A 19,080-nucleotide genomic window follows, 5' to 3' on the forward strand; every position below is an offset into this window, starting at 1 on the left:
GTGTGTGTGTGTGTGTGTGTGTGTGTGTGTGTGTGTGTGTGTGTGTGTGTGTGTGTGTGTGTGTGTGTGTGTGTGTGATGTATTATAAGAAATTGGCTCCCACGATTATAACAGACTGCCAAACCCCAAGATCTGCAGGGCAGTCAGCAATCTGGAAGCCCAGGAAGTTGAGGGTGTACGTTTCAGCCCAAAGGCCAACAGGCTAGAGACCCAGAAAGAGGCAATGTTCCAATTCAATTCCAAAGGCAAAAAAAGGCCAAAGTCCTGGGTCAAAAGCCTCCAGGCAGGAAGAATCGTGCCGCCTGTCTCCACGTGCTTCCCCCACAACCACCAGCACAGAATCCCCAAGGAGCCCAAGCATCCTAGGAGCCACTACCGGGCCACAGTCTTTCAGCTCCCCCTGGGACAGCCAAGAGGCGGCCACGTCCCCCAGCTCCCGGAGCTTACCCTCCCCACGACTCGGTCTCACTGGCTCCCTGCGGTAATCTGCTTTAGCCATGATTGCTAAAAATACCCCTGCCTCTCTGTTACACTTACTAATGCATTCTATTTCAGGCCTGTTTGCATTCCTGCTTAGAAATACCCGGATGGGGAGCAGAGCGAGCATGCAAACCGTTAGAATGACATTCCCTCCAGAAAGGCTGCTCTCTGCTCTGCCGTGCTGAGCACACAAACCCGAAAGGCAGATTTGCACACTGGATAGCAATTGGTGACATTAAAGGAAAGGCCTGGGACAGAGGAGAAAGGAAGAAGCCAATGGAGGCAGAGCACACAGCAGAGTCCCAGGCTTCCTTGTCCTCACACCTGCCCTCCTCGGGACGCCCCCAGCCCCACACGGAGTCATGGTGACCACAGGAGCGGCTGCAGGGTGGCCTCTCCATTGCAGCCACATGACACATGTTACAAACCCAGAGACCATTTCAAGAGAGCCACGAGCTAGGCTTAACTCCACGAGCCACCACCTGGAAGACGTTTTCCATGTGTGAGGCCAGGGGACGTCACCGTTTCCACTGCATAGTGGTCCCCTGAATGAGCTCATCCTCCCCGAGCTATTTCCCTGCCTGGCTTCCACGGGCCATCTTGGAAGCGTGAGTGAGCCCGGCTGCCAGCAGTTCCCCAACTTGGCTGCCGTTTCCAAGAACTTCAGCTCTCTCCTATAATTACGCGGAGGATAATGACAGCTCTCCATCTCCGATCTTTGCCTTCCTGGAGGGAAAGAGGTAGGACAGTGATCGAATGACCAGTTTTTAAAGTCCTTAATTCATGCTCCTGCTTCCTGTTTTATCCCAGGATCTCCTTTAATTGGCCTTCCTGCTTCCTAACACGTAGTTCGCGCATCTTCCTCGATCTGGAGGTGACACACGAAGGGAGCTGTGACTGGGTACTGCCGGGTGTGGGGAAGGCAGGAGTCGGGAAAATGCAAAGCCCACCAAGCCCAGCAGGAAGCGGGAGGACATTGGTGCCTTGGGGTGAAGCCAGAGCTCAGAACCCAGCTGGTGCATATTTATGTCTTCCTTATTGCAAAGCTCAGGGGTGACAGACACGCGGATGCACAGATGGAAGCATCTGGAATGCCAACTCAAGCCTGCCTTCTGCAGATCTAGGACCTCAGCTGTGTGAACTAAAATAAAACCTTAAGCCCCCCAGCCAGCTGAATGGAACTCCCTTGGCCAAGGGGAGTCCAGAAATACCCTGAAGCTGAGTTGCTGGCCATGAGAAGGGAGGTCAGACATGCCTCGACAGGTCCCTTCCCTTCTTGGGGATGTCCTTTCTAACTCACTAACAGGCCTAAGGCTGTGCAAGGCAAAGCTCAAACCACACCTGCGGGTCATCCATTTACCTAACGGATCACTTGAGTCTGAGTATATGTCCAGCACTTGTGCGGTGGCTGTCTCTAACAGACTTCCTTATGTTAACTTAAAACACGCCAAACCTTTAGACAAAGCTTCATTTCTTTAACCAATTAAAAATCAAAGAATCTTTAAACCCACCTATAAACCTGTAATTCCCCGCTCCAAGACGTCCTACCTTTTCGGGCCAAACCAATGTACGCCTTCCAAGTATTGATTCATGCCTTTATGTGTAATTCCTGTCTCCCTGAAATGTATAAAACCAAACTGTAACCCAACGGCGGAGAGGCCATTTGCTCAAAGCTTCCTGGATGTGGCCATGGTCACAGGTACTCAGCTCAGAATAAACCTCTTTAAATTATTTCACAGAGTTTGGGTTCTTTTCCGTTGACAGCTGGGTACACCAGCCCGACACATGGAGCCACTGGTCACCAGCTATGAAACCGGCTCATTACAGAAAAAAATCTTTAAAAGCATGAGACTGAATGAATCATGAGCCTTCCACAAAGATAGCCTGAAGTTCCCTGCAGGCTGGAATTTGGGGGCTCCACCCAGCTCACACCCCGTGGCAGGAAGAAGGATGTCAGACACTCTAATGAAGGTTTACAAGAAAAAAAGGAACAGGAAGCTGAGCGCCAGTATCTCTCTAACTGCATTACCTCTTTTGCATACTTAGCTAGCACCTCGATCTGGGCAGGGAAATGATTCTTAACAACCTGAAATATGAGATCCTAATGTCTGGAAATGTCCCGAAGTGCCGCCGCAGCACTGGTGTTATTTATGGAGGCTTTATTCCACCCTTAGTAACAGAAAGCACGGATATGAACAAGGAACTCTCCAGCACCACTGTGGCATCCCATTGGTGAGTTCAGATACCAAAATTAGCCTTATCTCCTGGCAGTCCATCCTCAGGTGCTACCACTGAATGTGATTACGTGTGCATAACAAAAGACAGTCACAGTCACGGCCGTCATCACCGCGGGAGGCACGGAGGCAAATGTGTGTGTCACACATACATGCAAATGGGAAAAAACACCCACCATCACCCTAGGAAAATTCCCCAGATTCCCAGGCCGCATCTTTTTGCATTTTTTTCCTGCTATTCTTCTGAATGTAGCTGCCAAGGCAGAAGAAGAATTCACTGCTTCAGAAGAGAGGAAAAAAAAAATTCTATTATTCAAACTTTCTTTCCTGGAGCATAAGGACAAGAGTGAAAGTGGCTGGGGAGATTTCTTTAGCAGGAAGAAGGTTATTTCTCCATTTAGCTGCGGGGTGTTATAAAACAAGCCGGGCTGCTGGAGAGCTGACCTCAGGCCACACGAGGGGCCCTGCCCCTCCAGCCAGCTCAGACCACGACCTTAAGGGCATTCCTCATTCCCTTCAAACCACCCCCGCCCTTCCCAGGGCTGCTGGGTGCGTCCTGCACACTCTGGGGGCGGGCGTGGGGTGGAGACAGGAGAGGAGGCAGGAGCAGGATCTAGGGGTTCACCTCCCTCTTTTCAGAGAGATGCTAAGAGGATTAAAGAGGTAATTGGTGCTTCTGGAGCTCCTCAGCTATAAGATGCTCTATAAATACCGATAACCACCCCCTCATGGGAAAACACATTTCATTACAGTGGAGGTAAATGCAGCATCAGCCTGCAAGGAAGATGCCACGTGTCACCAGAGAGATCTGCTGCCACCCTGGGCCAGGCGATGGAGAGTAAGTGTGTTCGGTACCGTGAGTGACCCACACGGTGTCCGGCTCCAACCAGAGGCCAGAGGTCCGTGGACTGCTCGCATCTAAAATGACCATTCGTGTCCACGTGACCGTCCATCCGGTGTGCACTTATTAAGCACCCACTGTATGCCTGGTAGCGCCTGGCAGTTAGGTGCAGGCTCTGGGGCTAAGCTGCAGGTGGGAATCTTGGCTCTGCCCACTCACCACCTGTGTGGCCTTGGGCCAGTCACTTAACCTGGGAGCTCTTCCCTTTCCTCCTCTGTGACCAGGGGGTGATAACGGAACCCCCCCCCCCACAAGATCAACACGAGAGGAACAACAAGTTCATCTGTGTTGAGTGGTCAGATTCCTGCCTAATACCCGGCAAGTGCTACCCAGTGGATTGCTGTGAAACGTACCCTCCAAAGGCATGGCTCTATGGTATTTTGTTTATTCCTTGCGTGTTTTAAATTAGGTTATTTTAGCATCAACATCTAGAGGAAGAATGTGCCAAGCAGGTGTGGACTGAGCACTTACCCAGAGCCAAGTACGTGTGCGAAACAGACAGGAAGTGGAAGACAAGGTCCTTGCACTTGGAACTTCCTGAGCCCCAGCAACGAACAAGGGGTGTTTAGGCTTTTTTTTATCTTTAGCTGCCAGACGGTGGCATTTGGGGAAAGCAGAGAGAGGAGCAGGCATCACGGACAGTGTTCAGAATTGCTGGGTCACAGTGGTAATAAACAGCATTTTGGTGGATTTCATTGTTTTCAGTTGCAGACAGCGCCTTCTCCCAACCCGCCCCTCGCCTCCGTACTCCTGTGTGCGCCAGGATTGCGGTGAGAAGAGAAAAGAGCCGCTAACTGGAATCTTCTGGAAGCCCTGGGTCCACCCTGGGCAGAGAGTGGCTCCCTGCACTGCGGGCTCCGAAGCTGAACTTAGCACCACGGCAAGAGCACACCGGTGGTACGCGACGGTCCCAGGTATGAGTCCCGGTCCTGGCCCCCTAAGCTGAGAGATGAAGTGCAGAGCTTCTCAACGTGGGGTCTCCGGACCAGCGGAGGCAGCGTCACCTGGAAACTTGTCAGACACGTGGTTTCTCCAGTGCCATCACAGACCTGAATCCGAGGCCCACCTTCTGGAAGGTTCTGATGTGCGCTCAAGTTTGAGAGTCACTGGCTTCAAAAAAGTGACTTAAATTTTCCTGAATCACAGTTCCCTCATTCACAAAAAGGACTCAATAGAACTCACCTCTAACGACTACTGTAGAATTAAATGAGATAATACACATCGAGCACTTGGTACAGTGCCCAAACATGGCAGGCACTCGGGACACTGTAGCTACTACTCTTCGTATAATATCACTGATCAGTGGACCAGATTTACAAAACAGCAAGACTCAGAAACAGCTAGCAGAAGGCAGAATCTCTAACAGCCTGATCATCAGGGAAGTGGTTTACAAGACAGTCCTGGAGAGAAGCTAAGAGGAACAGGTAGATACTCCTGTACATTGCCCAAGAGATTTGGAGCCCACTGTCTGCCAGGACTCTGGAGTCACCAATCCACGTTACCTGTGACCCAAGTTTCAAGATCCAAGGAGACTCCCAAAAACTCTGACTCTTCAAGTATCTTTTGGAATCCCAGAAATTAAAAGTATACCCCATTTTACTATTAAAATAAGGGTATGATTTTGAGAAGATGTCTCCAGAGAGAGGATGAGAGGTCTGTGGACTCAAATGCTGGTATTTCAATGGCTGTTGTAATGGACAACGGATATCTTTATAATGGGTTCTAAATGGCTAGAGGGGATTTTTAGTAAGAAAAGGTGATGATAGAAAGAGGCATAACGGCCAGACTGTCAGTGTCTGGAATTCAAGAGCTAAGGAGAAAACACGCTGGAAGAATCCATCTTGGACTCTACACCACCATTACCTGGAACAACTGTGGGGAAAGTCATGAGAGCCTCCTAGCTGCCAAATGCAGTGGACGCTTGTCCTTCATCCTTCCCCTCTGGCATCTAACAGGTGACTGCTCCCACCTCCCTCAACTTCCTCCCCCTCAACTCCAGGACACCATCTGTCCTGGTTCTCATGAGAACACTCAGCTGCTCCTTCCTGCTCTGGAGCCTGCCTATGAAGACAGCAGAAGGAAACCACGCTCCAGGTCAGATACCAAGTCCAAATCGCTCACTCTGTCACCTAAGATGGACACAGGGGCAGACAAAGAAGAGGATAGTCTTCTCTTTCTGTTTGTTTGTTTGTTTGTTTGTTTATTCATTCATTCATTCATTCATTTTTTTTTTTTTTTTTTTTTTTGAGACAGAGTCTCCCTCTGTTGTCCAGGCTAGAGTGCCATGGCATCAGCCTAGCTCACAGCAACCTTAAACTCCTGGGCTCAGGCAATCCTCCTGCCTCAGCCTTCCACGTTGCTGGGACTACAGGCACGTACCACCACGCCTGGCTAATTTTTTTTTTCTATTTTTAGTAGAGACGAGGTCTCGCTCTTGCTCAGCCTGGTCTTGAACTCCTGAGCTCACACAATCCTCCCACCTCGGCCTCCCAGAGTGCTAGGATTATAGGTGTGAGCCACTGCACCCAGTCTTTGGTCTTCTCTTCCTCGTGCCTTGTGTTCTTTCTGGCCATCCCATGCCCCTGGGCATCCGTGAGGACCCCATAATACCTCCAATCTCAGGTCAATCCGAAGCTTTAGGCCTCTATCTCCCGCCGCCTACTGAACTCCACCTGGATGTTCCACCAGCATCTGAAGGTCAAGACATCTGAGAATGAACTTATTATCACCCCCACACCATCCGTTCCTCTGACTTCACTCCAATCCTATAGTAACAGGTCCTGGAGCAGAGAATACGGAGAGCTGGGCTGGTTCCAGAATGAGGACTGGCAAGGGGGGTTGTGGGGCCAGTAAGAAAAAAGCTGTAGGGACTAATCTCAAGATCAAGTTCCAAGCAAGGTACAAAAATAGGTGGAAATACTTATAACATTTAATATCAAATTATTCTGGTTTCATCTGTCATCTTCGAAACAAACCTTGAAAATATTAACCTCCGCTGCGAATTCCAGAAATAAAAAATCCTGACATGATAAGAGAAATTTTTATAAAGAAATATAACCATCCTCTCTGAATAAGACTCTAAATTCACACTAATTATACAGAATCTTTATTTCATTTTCCAGCTTCATTTATAGTCATGCTGTAATTATCCTTACCCTGATGCAGGTCCCATGGAGCTTCCTCCCCTACGCTGGAGAGGCTGAAATAAATGCACACTCTGGGGTCTCTCCACACCCTCCCCATCGGCCACACGCCCTGGTTCATGGTCATCTGGCTGCCCAAGCTAGAGATCTGGGATTCATTCTAGCCTCCTCTCTCTTACTCGTGCACCACCATTTAGGGAGGACTCACGAATGTCCATGATTTCTACTTCCTAAACTATGCTCAAATCACCACTGCTCTCCCTGTCACTCCCTCTCCCGGCAACGCCTCCAGCGCCACCAAAGCTCAGAGAGCTATCACCTCCTGCTTGGAATGTGTCCACTGTGCTTCCAATTTGATACAAGCGGGAGGAGAACCAGTTCTACAGCATACCCCTCTTGAAGTCCCCCTCTAATATTATATGCAGTATGATTCGTCTAGCATAGTAGGAAAGATGCCCACGAAAAAACTAAGTACATTTCCCAAACTCCGATCTAGGAGGGGCTGTAACCTCACAGGATACCTGAAAGAACTAAAAGAAGGGTCTCAAACAGATACTTGCGCATCCATTTTCATAGCACGTTATGTACAGGGGCCAAAAGGTGGAAGCAACCCAAGTGCCCACGGACCGATGAACCGATAAACAAAACGTGGTCTAGGCAAACAATGGAGTATTATTCAGCCCTAAAACGGAAGCAGATTCTGACACCTGTCACGACATGGATGAACTTTGAGGACATTATGCGACGTGAAATAAGACAGACACAAAAGGACACACATTGTGTGATTCCACTTATATGAGGTCCCGAGGGTCATCACATTCAGAGATAGAAAGTAGAATGGCGGGTGCTGGGGGCAGGGGGAGCTGTTGTTTAACGGGTGCAGAGTTTCTGTTTTGCAAGATGAAAGAGTTCAAAAGACGGACGGTGTGATGGCTGCACGGCTGTACACTTAAAAATCATTAAAATGATTAAGTTTCTGTTTTACCACAATTTAAAAAAAAAAAAACAAAACCCTCGTGGAAGAGATGCCAGTTGGGGACACAGTGTCACACACCAGCCCATTGCTTCCTCCCTGTCCTCTCTTCCGTCGACTCCCCAGAGGCACTAATAAGTGAACTGCCAGCCTCCCATTGCCCCCGGAAGTGAAATGAATTCAAAGGAACTAAATCATATTGCTGTATTTATTTATTTAATTCAAACATTAAATTCCATATAGGGCATGTTTTGTTGTAAACGAATGTGGGTTTAAAAACAGGTTCCAGAATTATCTTTTCGGTATACATAACATGGAGAAAGAGGTTCTAAAAGAATGTTCCACCAGGTTCCCCCACAGAAACTGCAGGTGACATCAAAGCAGTCCTCCGGGTTCAAGTCTCCATCTGTCTCTAACGATACAGAATCACCTTGACAAATCTGCAGTCCTTTTCCCCAGAGCTGTGCAAAACCAGCAGGATAAAGTCCCACTCCGGAGGTGAGAGGCTGTAAATTGGGCAGTTAGGAGAGCCAACCCCGCCACCCAATCGCCCAGAATAGACTCTCTAGGCTTGAAACTGGCTCTATCCCTGCTGCTGGGTGACCTCGTGCAAAGCTCAGCCTCTCTGGCCTCAGTTTTACCATCTGTAAAATGGAGACAACAGCAGTTCCTACCTCTTAGAGTTGTTACGAGGATTAAGTGAATTAATATGTACAAAATGCTCAATGTCTTGCATATAATAAGGACCGTGTAAGGGGTTAACTATTGATATTATTTTGATAGTCAAGGATTTTCATGATGAGGCCATAGCCTAATTTTTCCAAGTGTAACTTCCACTCCAGCACCTTGGCTGCGGGGACAGCTCCCAACCTGTCATCCTTGGGCTTGAGGCTGCTGAGCGCTATGGTTCTCATGATCATTTGATCTGCAAAAGCCAATCCCACCCTGGCTACTAATAGGGTCATCATCTTGAACAAGATGCTATTCACAGTCCCACGTGGGCACTGCGAACATGTGGGTCTCAAGTCCAAAAAGTAAGCATGACAGAGAACCGTAAAGGAAGCTGCTCGGAAAGCAGGGTGAGCCCACTTCCTGCAGCCCGCAACGCACAAGGGCACAGGGGCAATCGGTCCTCAGCAAATGGCCACGCAGCCTCCGGCCTCTGATCAGTACCAGCAAGCGAGAAAGTAGAACCGAAAATAAGCACGCAGAGAAATAATGTGGGAACAGTGCGTGTGGGAGGAAGGAAGAAAATGAGCAAAGGAGGAAGATGAGAAGACACTAGTGGTACTCTAACAGAAAGAAGACAAGTCAGCAAGGACTCTCAGAGCAGAGTCCCGTACACACAAATGCGCACACATGAGCACACACACACATGCACACGCACATGCGCGCACACACAGCAGCACTGTTTAGCAGGTGGCAGGACACTGGGCCACGCAGCGCACCTCAAGCTGGGGTTTCTTGAGATTCAAAAAGCATATATAGCATTTTGGGGAAAGATTTGCAATATGAGAAAATGCCCAAAACATGTCATTTAGTGAAAAATGGAGGAAACAATATACAACATAAAAGGAACTGCGTTAACTAGTTATGTACAGAAAAAGCCTGCAAAATACATCAGAAATTTACAGTGGTTATTTCTGAGGGGTAGGATTAGAGCTGATTTTTATACTCTTCATACAGAGAAAAAAAATAGCACACTTTCTGTAATCTAAAAAAGCAGGTCTATATGTACCATATAGAAAGTCAAAATTTTCAGAAACATTCTAGAAAATCCTTATGACACCCAGGAGACAAATGGAGACCTCAAGGCTAGCTATGTTTATATAATAATGGACATTTTGAGACAATCCAAAAAAAACACCTAATTATCTGGGTGTTTACTAATATGTGAACATTTGAAATCATTTAGACATATCTCCAAAGAAAAATCTAAATTAATCTAGCAAAAATTTACTGTCATTTTATAAGGTATTCACCATTTATATATTAATAAATATCAGAATATGCCCTAAAGAAAATATTCAATACTTAAAAAGAATACCACCATAGTAAATTAAAAAAAAAAGAAAATGACGAAAGGAAAAAAAATCAGCCAGGAATAAAAAAAGTTCTGAAAAAACAGATTATATACAACGACTTGAAAGAGTAATTTAACACATGCATTTTCCAAATCCTTTGAAAGGGTCATTGCAACAAAATTGTTCTCCAAGGAGACTATAACATTATTTTCTCCAGAAGGTATAAATTTTAAAACAGGATTCGTAAAAGCTTAGGAAATAATATGATATTATAAAAACGCATTTGCAAAAGCTTTTTATTCTATTAGCTTTTCCTGGAAATAAGTTCTCAGGGTTTCCACATCAGAAGCTGTTGTCGCATGGTTATGTGTTTACGAATTAGCGATTCCTGGGAAAGGTGGGTCTGGTCTTTTATTGTCCGTGACTGAGGCAGAGTGTGGCAAACCAAGGAAGAGAGAGAACACGACGCCAGTGTTGCCTTTCCTGGTTATGTCCTGTGGAAGCCATGAATGTACGGGGCTGCCTGCACACCCCGAAGGGAAGGCCTAGCCCGGGAGCAAAGAGTTAACTCCGTGAGCTACTTGTCCGGGGCTGACATCCAGACGTGTTCTAAGCCTATATGAAAGGAGAAGGGTAGGGGAGGCTCTACCTTTCTAACCCAGAATGCTGGATCTAATTCAGGAGTATAAAAATGCTGGGTGGCTTTTCTCTCCCTAAATAGAAACAAGGCCATGTTCCCATTCACAGGTGCCCCTTTAGGCTCAGCAGGCAGGGACTTCAAGGGTCCCGGAATACAACAGGCTGCTTGCCCCGGACAGCACCACCCTCCTCTCCTCGCCACGTGGCCTCTTGACCCCTCGCAATCTCTCCCCCGTGGAGCGGTTCACTGAATTTCTCTCGGCATTAATTCCCCGCTCTTCCTGGGCAGGGGGCTATGTGGGCTTCCCAGGGCAGAGGCGATTTGGGACCAGAAGGAGGCTGCTAAATAAATGAATAAAAAAAGAAGCACCGCCCGGCCCTTCCAACACCTAATTATTTGCTTGCCTGAATCCAGTAAGAAAAACAACCACAGGAAAGGAAAGGATGACAAAGGCAGAGACTGATTCTTCTCAAAGCTTCTGGAAATTCTAGTTCAGAAGGGGGAGGGCGTGGTCTGGGATATGGGTGCAGACCAGACTTAGGGCCCCTGCAAGCCTCACGGACCCCGCACGTTGTCAGCACGTGGGTTGGAGACGGTGGGGGAGGGTGTTGGGGGGGTGCATGGGCACATCCCCAGAGAAAGCAAGCAGTGCTCCCTCCTCTGGGCTGCAAAATACTCCTTCACTGTTCTCCGCCCCATGCAGCCCTGGGAAAACCTCTCCTCCCCTACTGGGGACGCCCCCAACCTTTCAAAACTCACCTCTCCTCTGCAACTGGGAACCAGCCTCATCCCAACACCTGTGCCCCACAAGCCTGGCTTGTATTTCCCCCAATCACACGTCACCTTTGTAAAATCACTTGTTAAAATCATATTTGAATAGAATCAATCATATGAGTGACCTGGGTCAGTACCCTGGTTGTGACACTGTACTGTAAATGCACAATCGTGACCACTGGGGGGAACTGGGTGAAGGGTACATGGGATCTCTCTATACCATTCCTTACAACTGCATGTAAATCTACGCTTATCTCGACGAACATTTCCATTCGAAAAACCAAAGAACAGATTTTATAAGCTTCATGTGACTAAAGACCAATGGAGACCAATCATCCTACTTGGAGGTGGTCATACAAATGGAGTCTGGCTTCTGCAGTGCATTTATTCAGCAAGAACCACGCCATCCCTACAACGTGCCATGGCAGGCATGACGAAGTCCATCTCAGCTAATGTTCACATGAAATGCAAAGTGATCAGAGAAACGGAAAGCGATTGAGTAGACCTCATGTGGCTGGTGATTTCATTTTTCAAAAACAGAGGTAAAGATATTTAGGGATGCATTCAATAACTGTTCTATTTAGGTTGAGACATGGTTCGAGTTATCAATTCAACAGTTACCTGAGTGCCAGCTGTCAAGGAAACGTGAGGGTGGACACCCAGCCACCAACTCGTAACATTTACTTCAAACGCCCTTTACACAGATCAATAACGGGGTGCAAGGCGAGAATTATGATAAGGGCCTAGCTGAAAATAATGATAATAATTAGCCACTGTCCCCCTGTTGGCTTCTCTATAATTGCCACTCTGGAGCACATAGCTGGTAGTCATAAAGATTCTTAGCTTTCTCCATAGATAACATCACATTTTTGAAACCTACAGGTAGTGTCTGAGATATTGTCCAGGTCCTGCAGTCCAGTGGAACGGCCGACCCACCCAGCCCGGTGGCCCACACCAGGAAACTGACTCAACTGGTCTTGTGACCCCCACCCAAGAACCTGGTCAGCAAAGAAGGCAATTTCTACAACCCTATGATTCCATCCTGAACCTAGCCACGTAGCACACTCAATTGCCTACACCAAACTGTCTTTAAAAACCTTGCCTCTCAAATTCTGGGAAAGGTGGATTTGAGAAATTTCTCCCATCTCCTCGCTTAGCGCTGTGCAGAACAAACTCGTTCTCTGCCATAAGCCCTGCTGTCTCAGCATATTGGCTTTTTCCTGGGCAGCAGGCAAATGAACCTGGTTGGGCAGCAACATTTACTACACGTTTCAAGGCAGGAGTATCTGCCCACTCCTGCTCTCCAGGTATTGATGGGCAAGCTGCTCACGGAACCGAAACACAGCCACCATTTCAGCCTGGAATGGAGGGCAACCTCACTTGATTTGCTTCAAAACCCGTACACCTTTTAGCCAGAAAGTTCCTGAGATCTTAAGTAAATGTGCCTCTAACCATGGCAATCCTTGTAACATGTTGCTTCGTGTGGCAGCTTTTATTTGTCTAGACCAGATGTAGCTCTTGACCAGTGTAAACAGCCCTTTGCAGCCACCACGGAGACCCTCCTACAACACAGAGGGGCCAAGGACACATTTCCCAGGCATGGATCCCTCCCAAGGGACAGAGGCTTGAAGAGGAACAATCTTCCCTGACATATTTATTGCTGGCTGTACTTATCAAACTATTTTTAATCCGTTATCTTATCTGCTACTTACAATACCCCCACCACCATCCCCAACAGGAAAACCTACTGACCTCATTTTTTAAATGAAGAAACAGACTAACTCTCTCAAATCTCTGTCAATTCTTGCTCACTCAGGATTGATGACTCAAGATAATTTCAGCTCTTTTCTGACCTCCACCCATTCTGCTTCCACCAATAGGGAGGCAGCAGTTTCAAAAACAAGACAGAAGATGGGTCTGGGGCCAGAAAGCTAAAGGTGCAGCAGAACTCCGTGACTCAATGGATGACCTCCCTGAACCTCTGTCTCTTCTTCTGTAACGTGGGGTAACACCACATTGCAGGGCCAAAGGAATGATTAAGTACAACAACCTGGATAAAACATAAGGCTATTGCTCCAAAACGTCACCTCTTTGATGCTTGTTAAAAGATGTTTTTAAAATAAGATTAGCTCAGTAGAAATAAGAATGAATAACCAAAGCGAAATTTTCGGATTATCAGAGGATGTCAATTATCTGCAAAAAAATCCCTGAATTCATGGGTAATTGGGGATTGTCTATAATTAGAGACTGCTACAGAAACACCCAAAATGAGCAGGAATTCTTATTTTCCTTTATCTGCGCTGGCAAAGAAATGCTGTCCCGGTATCACATCCTTCAGTTAGAAACCCACCATCAAACCTCTGCATGTGACTGAAATCTGTGAAACTCTGAGTGAAGGATAAACCCAAGTTCGCACCCACCGCTCTCATCAGATTTCCACTTGATAGCTATAAACGCAAACAGAGCATTGAGGGCTGATTATTCCCTGTCTTGATACCCAGAACCTCAGGGGAACGTGTGTGCTGTTGAATCTAACGTTCTGCTTAAGGGAACCGCCCTATGAACGGTTTGTAAATAGTCGAACTAAAAAAATATGAAATACAACAAAATACATTTGGAATGAATTTGACCACTTCTTTCTGCTTTGTCTGACATTAGCCACTAATGCTAAACGTCTCACATTCCAGCACACGCATGGAGGTAGGTGAAGCCACAAGATCAAACAGTATTCCCTCCTGGCTCTGTCTTTCTCAATGTGTCTGTGAAACACACAGAGATGCCCGCATTCATTGTTTGCTACTCTCCACACTTGCGAGTGCTCTAGGGCTGTGGTCCCCAACCCCTAGGCCGTGGCCTGTTAGGATCCGGGCTGCACAGCAGGATGTGAGTAGCACGCAAGCCAGCGAAGCTTCATCTGTGTTTACCGCTGCTCCCCATCACTGGCATCACCGCCTGAGCTCCGCCTCCTGTCAGGTGAGTGGCAGCATTAGATTCTCACAGGAGCATGAACCCCACTGTAAACTGTGCATGCGAAGGTTCCAGGTTGGGGCTCCTTAAGAGAAGCTAATGCCTGATGCTCTGAGGTGGAGCTGAGGCGGTGATGCCAGCGCTGGGGAGCGGCTGCCAATGTAATAAATGTAACGCGCCTGAATCATCCCAAAACCATCCTCCCACCCCGCCCGGGCTGCGGAAAAACTGTCTTCCATGAAATCAGTCCCTGGCGCCAAAAAGGCTGGAGACCGCTACTCTAGTGGAAATCTGAAAAGTGCTACTAATGGGTGAGGGGAAACACCAACTTATGGAACACCCATCTGCCAAGGCCTCTGCTTGGTGTTTGCACACAGAATGTCTTGTTTAATTCTTATAAGATGTTCACCCTCTGGTGTACTTTCATTTCTTCTGCCAGCCCAGGTAGAACATTCCTCATCTATGCTGCTATAAAGCTCTGCCCTCTGAGCTCTTCTCACTAACATCGCTCCCCCCAAGACAACTCCATCACCCCAACTGGTCAGGGATAAGACCTCCATGCCTCGGAGCACCCCACCGAGCCTGTTACGTCCGAACTCTGACCCTTCCCATGTTTAATAACACGTACTGCACGAAGCAATATGCAAATGTCAACTGTTTTTATTATAGCTGTTCTTATTACTATCACATTTCTCACCAGTTCCACTGGACTGCCTTGAGACGCACAGATACAGTCCAATGCTTATAAGCATTCACATCTTTTAAAAAAAACCCTCTTAATGGGCCAGAAATACCAATTGTCCATTCAGTAAAATATGCCCATAAAAGAATCCATTTATTTTTCATAAAGTAATGGAATTTGGGCTCTGGCGGGACGCTAACACTATTGTGAACACAAACTCATTCTCTTTCGTTGACTCGCAAGGGAGCTGAGAATCTTGCTGTGTGCAGAAGATGTAAGAAGTGCTGGTTCGGAATATTCTGCCCAAGTGGATACCAGAGAAGAGTGTTTGCTGTGTTCCAGAAAACAGGGACTTGCTCCCAAGAAAAGCAGTCTTTGGTTTCTGTGATGAGCAACGAACTTCATCCTCCAAACGTGTGTGGCAAAACAACAGAGTCGACACCCAATGTAGCTAGTCGTACAGAGAGATACATTGCCTACAGTAACGCCTAAAAGTAACTAAAATATTTCCCATGCTGTCGCCCTACTTTTTGAAAGCATCTCTTTGTTAAACCGCTACCCCAAATGGTAAATAATTGCATGAGAGAAACCAACGGCCCCGACTAAACTTCCCACCCCCCTTTTCTCACCTTGGCTTCCCTGTTGTTCTAATTTCCCATCTGGAAAGTAAATGCAGAAAGAAAACGCAACATAAAGCGCATAGGATATTTATCCTCGTTGTTGTTGGGTGCCCTTCTACTACAGCCTTGAAGATCTCGGCTTAAAGCAAATGTGGTCGCTTACTACCCTGCAGAGTGGAGTTCATCACGGTTATGAAATAAAGATCTGCACGTCTCTGTATTTTTTTATCCCTAAAAACAAATCTGATTTCTGGGGCTTTCTTAACTAAATTACAATCCTAAGAACGCCTGTGAGCATACTGACTCCACGGGGGACAGAACCATCACTTGGATCGGCTGTCAGGAAAACCCCAGATCCCAAGATTGGCTACCCTGCCTGTGTTGTTTTTCCCTCATTCTCTGAGCAAAACAGAATGATTGTTGTCGCGGACCTGGAGGTGCAGGAAATATTTTGAGCACTGCGTTTTCCCAAGGCTTTGATCTTTGTTTCTCATTATTTCTTAAGTTTCACCAAAATTTAATTGAACCCAAAGAGACAGAGAGAAAAAAAAAATCTCTCTTTAAAAACATCATTTCATCATAAAAACTCTCTAAAATACCCCATATTCATCTTTCACCTGATTCAGAAACCATGAAAGAGAACTCTGCCAATAAAAAGACGGAATAAGAAAACATAAATAAATAAACACAGGATATGCTTCAAATATCTACGTTATCTACTGCGGAAATATTTCTCTGGTATTTTCAGACAATGATTGTCATGCAAAAATATGAAATGTGAGGGCTATGTAATTTATCTGTGTGTATGTGCGGATTTTTTTTTCACTTTTCTGTAGCTAACATATCATAGCAAATGGGGCAGTTTTAGTTGTAAAACACTCCCTGAGTAGGAAAAATATAGACTTGTCATAGTAATGTCTTATCTGTCTAATAATCTATGGTTATAGTCACAGATCACAGAGGTAACATTATCCTCAATATATCCCCACTGTTGTGAAAGCAAACTGAGGGTCAAACCAATTTTTTAATTTATTCGACTAAATTCTAATCTCTCACCAACATAGGTGCAGATTGGGGTATGCTGAACTGACATAATGTGGGTTTTTTTTTTATTTAGACCGTATCTGAAGTGATCATGGTATTAGAGTAAAATGAAATCCTGACTGCTGGGGTAAAAGATTAAATGTGAGAATTTATACCACTTTATTAGCCTATGTACAATAGTATTCACAAATGTATCATGGATACATAGGAATATGTATCTGCAATCAAGGTACCCTCTGGCCTCAGGATGAATTTCTCTCCCCCTCCCTTCTTTGGGCTCCAGTAGCGTGAATCTCTCTCTCTCTCTCTCTTTCTCTATCTCTGTGTCTCTCTCTCATCATCTGTTTGTTATCTGGCTGCCCCTTCAGAGGGCCAGTTCCAAGAAAGCTTGGATGAAGCCAAAGAATGCATCGACCACCTCCACTCTCCACCACCTGCTCTTGATCTAGCTGATGACAAAGGCCTGCCCGACGGCCACTTCTGTTGCTTGGTTTGCTTGCTTTTCGCGTGATTCGATGTAATATGTAAAAAGATCCACGCCGACGAGCCATTCCTACACCTGTTCTCAATCATTCCCTTGTCCTCTGCCTAGTACCGAAAAGCATTTTTATTAGTTTCTTGTTTAGCCTTCCAGCGTTTCTTGATGCAAATACAAGTAAATTCACACATTTATATATTTTTCTCATATCCCCACGTTTCTTATCCAAAGGGCGGCATACTCTGTGACTATTCTCCACCTTGCTTTTTTCCTTGGCAATGTACCTGGAGGTCCTTCCATACCAGAACACAGATTTCCATCACTCTCTTTTAACAACCGCATAGCATTCCACCTTAGGCATGCGCCATTGTCCTTTTAACCAGTCCCTTCCTGATTGATGGACTTGTGGTGGCTTGCAACGTTGTGGCGTCACAAAGCTTCAACGATAACCTTGTGCAAATGTCATTTTGTTACCCATGCAGGTGTACCTGCAGGAAAGATTCCCAGAAACAGGACTTCTGGGCCAAAGGGTCGATGCATCTGTGAGGTCGGTTGACAATGCCAGATCCCCCTCCTGGAGGCTTGTTCAAAATATTGTTAGGTGCTATAAAGAGGTGGTAATACCATAAATGTGTGTGTGTAGTATAGCGCCCTAGAATTTTTTCCATTCTTGTCAAGGGCACTACTAACCAATTTCCTTACTTCATAAAACACAGGTACTTTTAAAATTTAAATCAATGCAGCATCCCTCAGTGGTGCTCTGAGCTCAACCTCCCCTATGGTACTTCCAACCATCAATTCTCCTAGGCTAATGGGTTTTCCCTCCAGTAACCTCCTGAAAGAAAACAGCCCCTCTAAAAAAGACTTGAAAGCCTAGTTAATAGGGGTGGAATTAAATTTTTATAAGAATATTCAGGGAATCTAAATCAGCAGCAAATATGCTTTTCATCACAATATACAAAATGGCAGGGAAAGAACATATAAATGAATATTTTAAAACTTCATTCATTCCAATTCAGGGGTTCCCCCAAAACGAGTTTATAGTCTCAGAGTGTTTAGTAATTCATGACTTATTTGCACAGTGAGAAGCTATAATTAGAAAATGATGTCTATTTGCAAAAGTAACAAAAAGGTTCTTTCCCACCCCTTCTAGCAAAAGTATGAGGAAGCAACATACTTTCACATGAGAATCTCAGCTTCCAGGAAACTGACCCTCTGGCTTAGAACATTTATCATAGGCAGGGTACACAAAAGCAATGATCCACTTTTATACCGGAGTGGGTTGGCTAAATACAAGTCATATTAGACTAAAGTCACTCCTTTGTTTGATATGGTTTTGTATAACACCTGCAGTTTACTTTGAAATTATTTGGCATGGAAAATATAACAGTCTGTATGTACTAGTTAACGTGAACTGCAATTCTAGGGACAGCTAGTTCCCTAATCGATAACTCATACTCCACCAAAGATGGGCATAAGAATGTCTTTCGCTGTTTTATTTGTAAGTGCTCAAATTGGAAACAGCCATATGCCCATCAACTCTAGAAAGGGTATCTAAACTTTATATAACAGAATACTACCCAGCAATGGGGAAACAATGAACAACTTCTACGTGCAACAAGCTGGATCAATGTCACAAAAGGTAAGCATGATTTCATTTATACAGAATTCAAGGCAGGTAAAACTAATCTATGTGACGGGTGTCGAAATATGGATTACCTCTGCGGATACCAAGGGGTACCTGGGAGCCTTCTGGCAGTGCTGGAAATGTTCTATATCTTGATCTAGGTGGTTGTTGCATGGGTTTAAAAAATATTTGAGATGTGTGACCTTTACTGCATGTAAATTATATTATATCTCACCATCCTGGGCGGGCCATTTAGCATCCTAATCAAGAAGTCCCTACACCAGAAGTGGCAACTAGAAGTCCTTCTGCTCTCAATATTTGAGTGGTAACAGACGCTTTGCAAATTAGGAGAGTGAAAGTCAGAAATGTTGTTGTCTTGATGAAATTAGTTTGTTTATTAATTAGCATGATGAATGTTTAAAACGGGGTAATTAGACACTCCTTGTCTTTGCATAGACAGGACATAAGAATCCACCCAGCAAGGCCTGTAGCC

At 45.8% G+C, this 19,080-nt stretch overlaps 1 protein-coding gene across 2 annotated transcripts in view; it reads right to left on the reverse strand.

Moving 5' to 3' along the window:
* CAMK1D (calcium/calmodulin-dependent protein kinase ID) overlaps window positions 1-19,080 on the reverse strand; it is a 313,071-nt gene that overhangs the window by 229,834 nt on the left and 64,157 nt on the right. The window lies entirely within an intron of this gene.

This window comes from Propithecus coquereli, unplaced genomic scaffold (genome assembly GCF_000956105.1).
Source record: "Propithecus coquereli isolate 6110/MARCELLA unplaced genomic scaffold, Pcoq_1.0 Scaffold69, whole genome shotgun sequence".
Classification (NCBI taxonomy): Eukaryota; Metazoa; Chordata; class Mammalia; order Primates; family Indriidae; genus Propithecus; species Propithecus coquereli.